General features: G+C 38.4%; 1 protein-coding gene across 4 annotated transcripts in view; it reads left to right on the top strand.

Moving 5' to 3' along the window:
* The window catches only part of LOC115219236 (protocadherin-19), a 395,408-nt gene that overhangs the window by 164,779 nt on the left and 223,129 nt on the right, over positions 1-7,500 (top strand). The window lies entirely within an intron of this gene.

Raw genomic sequence — 7,500 nt, 5'->3', positions numbered from 1 at the left:
TATATATATATATCTTTATATATATATATATCTTTAGAAATTTTTATATTTGTTCTCTTTTATTCTTTTTTTTACTCATTTTCCCTGAGTTAAAGAAAGAAAATTTTCACAGTTTTCTGACTTTGTTTCTTCTCTCTCTCTCTCTCATTCTCTCTCTTTCTTTTCTCTTTCTCTCTCCTTCTATCTATCTATCTCTTCTCTTCCCTTCTCTCTTTTTCTCTTCTCTGTCTTTCTTCCTTTCTTTCCTTCTCTCTTTCACTATTACTCTATCTCTTGTGCACGTATGAGAATATGTGTCTAATATCACCACGTTGTTTTCCTTGGTCTCGGTGGGCCAGTAGACAACAAGCACAACCTCTTCCTTGAGACCAAACCAATAACAGAAAAAAAAGAAGAAAAACACACAAACACACACACACAAAAATCGTTAAAAAAAAACAAAACAAGTGTATTACTTGGAAACATGAAAATCTGAAAGAAGCTGAAAATAGGAAGTTTGCAGAAGTTCTGTGTTCCAATGAGGAAAGATATAAAAAGATCTGAAGTAAGTTCTAATGAACCAGGATATATTTGGCACCTGTGCCAAGGACATGTAAAAGGTCTCCCATCATCATCATCATTTAACGTCCGTTTTCCATGCTAGCATGGGTTGGACGGTTCAATTGGGGTCTGGGAAGCCAGAAGGCTGCGCCAGGCCCAGTCTGACCTGGCAGTGTTTCTACAGCTGGATGCCCTTTCTAACACCAACCACTCTGTGAGTGTAGTGGGTGCTTTTTATGTGCCACCTGCACAGGTGCCAGATGAGGCTGGCAAACGGCCATGATCGGATGGTATTTTTTACGTGCCACCAGCACGGGGCTAGATGAAGCTGGCAACGCCCACAATCGGATGGTGCATTTTACGTGCCACTGGCACAAAGGCCATTCGGGGCGGCACTGGCAACAGCCATGTTCGGATGGTTCTCTTACGTGCCATCGGCACTGGTATCACAGCTACAATTTCCGTTGATGTTGATCAATTTCGATTTTGATTTTGATTTAATTTTTACTTTGCTCAACAGGTCTTCACAAGTAGGGTTTGTGTCACAAGAAGGAAAGATATGCATAAGTGGGTTGGCTACGTCCCAGGTAGAGGCCACGGGTTATGGTCTCACTTGTCCTGCCGGGTCTTCCTGCGCACAGCATACTTCCAAATGTCTCGGTCTCTGGTTGGTGACATATAAAAACCACTCATGCTGGTGACACGTAAAGGCATCCATGCCAGTGACACATATAAGACATCCATTCCAGTGACACATAAAAGACATCCATGCTTGTGACATGAGAAAGCACCCAATACACTCTGTAAAGTGGATGGCATTAGGAAAGGTATCCTTCCTAAGGCCAAGGTGTTGGAAAAGCACCATAAGGGAGTACCTTTAGCCTGCACATGGGATCTCGAATGACCTCCGCAGATAGCTGTGGAGGTCATAACATTGCCCATGTTGCATTGGCTGGAAGGACTCAATGAGGAATATCACTTATGGCTGGGCGACGCCTACACGGCATCTGCTTTGGGCTTGAATGAGGCGTGGGTGATGGCAGAGGATGGGATCACAAGTGATGTTGGGGAGGAATATGGATAAGAGGTTGAAAAGCCTCAGTGTTATTGAAAGTTCCTAGTTTGGAAAAAAAATGGTAAGAGGCTTAGTGCCTCATTTTGTTATTGAATATTGTAAACAATTTAAGAGGTCTGTTACCTCATGAATAATATAAGAGATCAATATTCTTGTGAAAGAATGATCGGCGGGCATCGCTTTTTCCCTCATTAATCATCATTTTCATTTTTCATTTTCCATTTCATATAACATTATGTCTGTGTCTAGCCTGCAGCTTCCTTTCTCAATGTAAGGCCTTTATGGCCAATATAAGGAAATAAATTAGGAGGACATCCAGCTGTAGAAATCAAGCCAAAACAGACAACTTGGAGCCTGGCGCAGCCTCTCTAGCTTACCTGGCTCTAGTCAAACCATCTAATACATGCCAGCATGGAAAACAGATGCCGTTACATTCTAAGTTCAAATTCCGCCAAGGTCGACTTTGCCTTTCATCCTTTCGGGGTCGATAAATTAAGTACCAGTTACGCACTGGAGTCGATGTAAACGACTTAATCCGTTTGTTTGTCCTTGTTTGTCCCCTCTGTGTTTAACCCCTTGTGGGGAGTAAAGAAAGAGATGATGATGATGATGACAAATTTGCAAAATCGACAAAGCCATATATGCCCTCAAAAAAACGTGAATCGAAGGAGACTTAGAAGTTTTACTTTGCAAAATTGCTTGCTGAAAGGCTCCATTAAATCTTACTAGTGAAACTAGCAGAAAGGCTGGCATGGAAGGGATGTTATAGCATAGTTTAATAAGGAATATAGGCAGGCGCAGGAGTGGCTGTGTGGTAAGTAGCTTGCTTACCAACCACATGGTTCCGGGTTCAGTCCCACTGCGTGTCACCTTGGGCAAGTGTCTTCTACTATAGCCTCGGGCCGACCAATGCCTTGTGAGTGGATTTGGTAGACGAAAACTGAAAGAAGCCTGTCGTATATAGTAATATTTATATATATATATATATATATATATATATATATATATGTATGTGTGTGTGTATGTTTGTGTTTTGTCCCCCTAGCATTGCTTGACAACTGATGCTGGTGTGTTTACGTCTCCGTCACTTAAAGGTTCGGCAAAAAGAGACCGATAGAATAAAGTGCTGGGCTTACAAAGAATAAGTCCCGGGGTCGATTTGCTCGACTAAAGGCAGTGCTCCAGCATGGCCACAGTCAAATGACTGAAACAATTAAAAAAAAATTTTAAAAAAGATAAAAATTAAGACCAAAAGCATTATGTCCAGTAAGATAATTGCAGAAATATTTGATAAAATGAAGCTATCTTCTTGCTCAGGCACCACACAAATTGTTTGTTGCACTCTTGGTGCACAAAACACATTATGACATTTGAAAAAGAAATATACTCTTTTACTCTTTTACTCTTTTACTTGTTTCAGTCATTTTGACTGAGGCCATGCTGGAGCACCGCCTTTAGTCGACCAAATCGACCCCAGGACTTATTCTTTGTAAGCCTAGTACTTATTCTATCGGTCTCTTTTGCCGAACCGCTAAGTTTCGGGGACGTAAACACACCAGCATCGGTTGTCAAGCAATGCTAGGGGGACAAACACAGACACATAAACACACATATATATATATATACATATGTACGACGGGCTTCTTTCAGTTTCCGTCAGCCAAATCCACTCACAAGGCTTTGGTCGGCCCGAGGCTATAGTAGAAGACACTTGCCCCATGTGCCACGCAGTGGGACTGAACCCGCAACCATGTGGTTGGTTAGCAAGCTACTTACCACACAGTCACTCCTGCGCCTATAATGACATAATGACATTTGAAAAAGAAATATGTCAGGAACATATAAATATAACAATTTTTTAGCTAAAATTTTGTAGAATAATCTTTTTGTTTGGTTTCCATTTGTCCTTTTGTTAATATCCTGAAGAGCGGTTTGAGAAAGGTTTAGCTGCTATTTGAAAATAGATTGAATGACCAAACAAAGCTATATTCACGACTGTAGTTTGACTGTACTTTAACTGTAGTTAAGCTTGAAGGAGTTAAAATGGCAGCTTATCTTTCTGTCAAAATATGACGAAAATATTGCATATAAGCGTTGGTTATACCCACACACGCAAATATATATATAATATATATTAAACAATGCATATAAATATATTATATTATACGCATATATATATATATATATACCACATGCATATATATAGATATATTATATATATATATATATATACATGCATATATAATATATATATATATATATATATATATATATATTATAATGCATATATATATATATATATACACATGCATATATATATATTATATATATATATACATGCATATATATATATATATATATATATATACATGCATATATATATATATATATACACATGCATATATATATAATATATATACCATGCATATATATATATATATATACATGCAATATATATATATATATATACACATGCATATATATATATATAGATATATATACAAATGCATATATATATATATATATACACATGCATACATATATACATAAAAATGTGCATGTATGCATGTGACTGTGCTTTGTGTGTGCTTTTATATATGTATGTGGTGTATGTGTATCTATACATCTCTCCATATATATATATATATATATACATATATATATACATATATATACACACACATATATATAGGCACACACATGGGTGGACACACATATGTAGTGTGTGTGTGTGCTTGTGCATGTAACTTTGAAACTATTTTCATGTCTGTCTGTCTGCTACACCATGAAATTAAAACCCATTAGATGTTCTGCCGTAGCTCACACCACTAATTTCAAAACACTGCAGCATCACACACACACACACACACACAAACACACGCACACTCACATACAAGCAAGTATCTATGTAAAGTATCACCCTTATAATGTTGTCGGAGTTGGCTTTACATCTTCTTCTTGCTTAAGCTCCAGTGATGGTGACATGCCATCAATAACGGCCAGATCTTTCAAGTGATCAAATTTGCCAGACCCCTGCCCGACACCATCAACACCACCACCACCACCACCACCACCACCACCACCACCACCACATCTATTAAACTGCCAAATATGCTATAACTAAATATGCTTAGAAAGTTTTGTTCCTGTTGTGAAATGGTTAAATGAGAAACTGTTAAATAACAGTTGTTGTTTTAGTGTTATAGTATGACTTAAACTTGGTTAGAAAGTTTTGTGAAATGGTAAATTAAGAAACTTCTAAAATGTGAATGGTGTTTGGTGGAGAGTGTTATCAGTGTACATTTGGTATACTCTTTTACTCTTTTACTTGTTTCAGTCATTTGAATTGTGGCCATGCTGGAGCACCGCCTTTAGTCGAGCAAATCGACCCCGGGACTTATTCTTTGTAAGCCCAGTACTTATTCTATCGGTCTCTTTTTGCCGAACCGCTAAGTGACGGGACATAAACACACCAGCATCGGCTGTCAAGCAATGCTAGGGGGACAAACACAGACACACAAACATACACACACACACATATATATACATATATACGACGGGCTTCTTTCAGTTTCCGTCTACCAAATCCACTCACAAGGCATTGGTTGGCCCGGGGCTATAGCAGAAGTCACTTTCCCAAGATGCCACGCAGTGGGACTGAACCCGGAACCATGTGGTTGTTTAGCAAGCTACTTACCACACGGCCACTCCTGCGCCTATATGATAGAGAATATGGTTGTAGTAGACTACCATCACCTAAGTATGGTGTTATAAGTGGGGTAATGTATATATATATATATATATTAGAGGGAAACCACTATGTGGACATCCTTATGCTAGAAATAGATCCGCTATGGTCTTAAAACGTTTTGGTTATTTTGCTAAATCTTTCTTGAGAACATTTCTTAGTGGTAAGACCATAGCGGATCTATTTCTAGCATAAGGGTGTCCACATAGTGGTTTCCCTCTAATATATATATATATACAACAAGCTTCTTTCAGTTACCATCTACCAAATCCACTCACAAGGCATTGGTCGGCCCGAAAAAGAAACAGACTGAAGCACAGAGCTGTAAAGTATTTATATATACAGGAAGATCAGTTAATTAGGATTTTATTCAACATGTTTCCCTCTCAGATTCACATACTTATTACAATGGTCCTTCAGTTTTTGTAAGCCCTGTAAAAGAACTCAGAAGGTGGGGCTTCCAACCAGACCTTTCACAATAACCTTAAACCCAGAAACCTTTCAACACCCCCCATGTAGACGATTCCCTGGGGCAGCTGTTTCTTCCTTCTATAATATGGGTGTCTCTCAGGTTAATCAATCAGCAATTGAAGTGTGAAATAGAATGTTGAAGGCTTAACAATTTTTATTCTTTAAGCAGAGTATAAGCTAAAGATATATTAAAGACTTACAGACAGAATGATGGTCTAAATGGCGTTGATAATGCAACAACTTTATCTTTCCAGTAGATGAACACTTGAGAAAGACAATTAGCCTTTATTTTATAAATTTTCTTTATATTTATTATAATTATTATCGAAAAATTTCACAATAATGTACTACATTGAATTTTAAATTTGACAAACTTTCAGTCCATAAGTGTAAATGAAAATTATTGAAATAACGAGGAAGGAAATGTAGGAAACCAAATTGTGAAATATGTCTGCGTTAATGGTAATAAAACCAGAAGAAAGATAACACATTAATAATGATGGTGGTGGTGGTGGTGGTGGTAATGTGATGATGGTGACGATGATGACGATAAAGAGGAGGAGGATAATACTGCTATTATTAGTAATAATAATGGTGATGAGAATGATGAGGATGATGATGATGGTGATGATGATGATGGTGTTGATGATAATGATGATGGTAATGATGATGATGATGATGATGGTAATGATGATGATGATGGTGATGATGATGATGATGATGATGATGATGGTGTTGATGGTAATGATGATGAAGATGATGGTAATGATGACGACGATGACGATGACAATGACGATGATAATGATTACAACAACAATAATAATGAATTTGTTTGTTGTGCCAGCCACCAATTCATACATATACTCTTTTACTCTTTTACTCTTTTACTTGTTTCAGTCATTTGACTGCGGCCATGCTGGAGCACCGCATTTAGTCGAGCAAATCGACCCCGGGACTTATTCTTTGTAAGCCCAGTACTTATTCTATCGGTCTCTTTTGCCGAACCGCTAAGTAACGGGTACATAAACACACCAGCATCGGTTGTCAAGCAATGCTAGGGGGACAAACACAGACACATAAATGCACACACATACATATATATATATACATATATACGACAGGCTTCTTTCAGTTTCCGTCTACCAAATCCACTCACAAGGCATTGGTCGGCCTGGGGCTATAGCAGAAGACACTTGCCCAAGATGCCACGCAGTGGGACTGAACCCAGAACCATGTGGTTGGTTAGCAAGCTACTTACCACACAGCCACTCCTGCGCCTGAGAGCATTTTACATGTTTATACAAATTTAAATGACAGTAAGAAATGGAGCAAGATGTGATACATAGTAAATCAAGAAAAATAATTTTAATTACATAATTTCAAAGCATCATCATCATCATCATCTTCGCTTAATGTCCACTTTCCATGCTGGCATGGGTTGGACAGTTTGACAGGAGCTGGACAGACTGAAGACTGCACCAGGCTTCTATGTCTCTCTCTGTTTTTCTCTTTTACCTGTTTCAGTCATTTGACTGCAGCCATGCTGGAGCACTGCCTTTAGTCTACCAAATCCACTCACAAGGCATTGGTCGGCCTGGGGCTATAGCAAAAGACACTGCCCAAGATGCACGCGCTGTGGGACTGAACCCGGAACCATGTGGTGGTT

Source organism: Octopus sinensis, linkage group LG14 (assembly GCF_006345805.1).
Source record: "Octopus sinensis linkage group LG14, ASM634580v1, whole genome shotgun sequence".
NCBI lineage: Eukaryota > Metazoa > Mollusca > Cephalopoda > Octopoda > Octopodidae > Octopus > Octopus sinensis.
The sequence above is the reverse complement of the archived record's forward strand: the minus strand, read 5'-3'. Positions and strand labels throughout refer to the sequence as shown.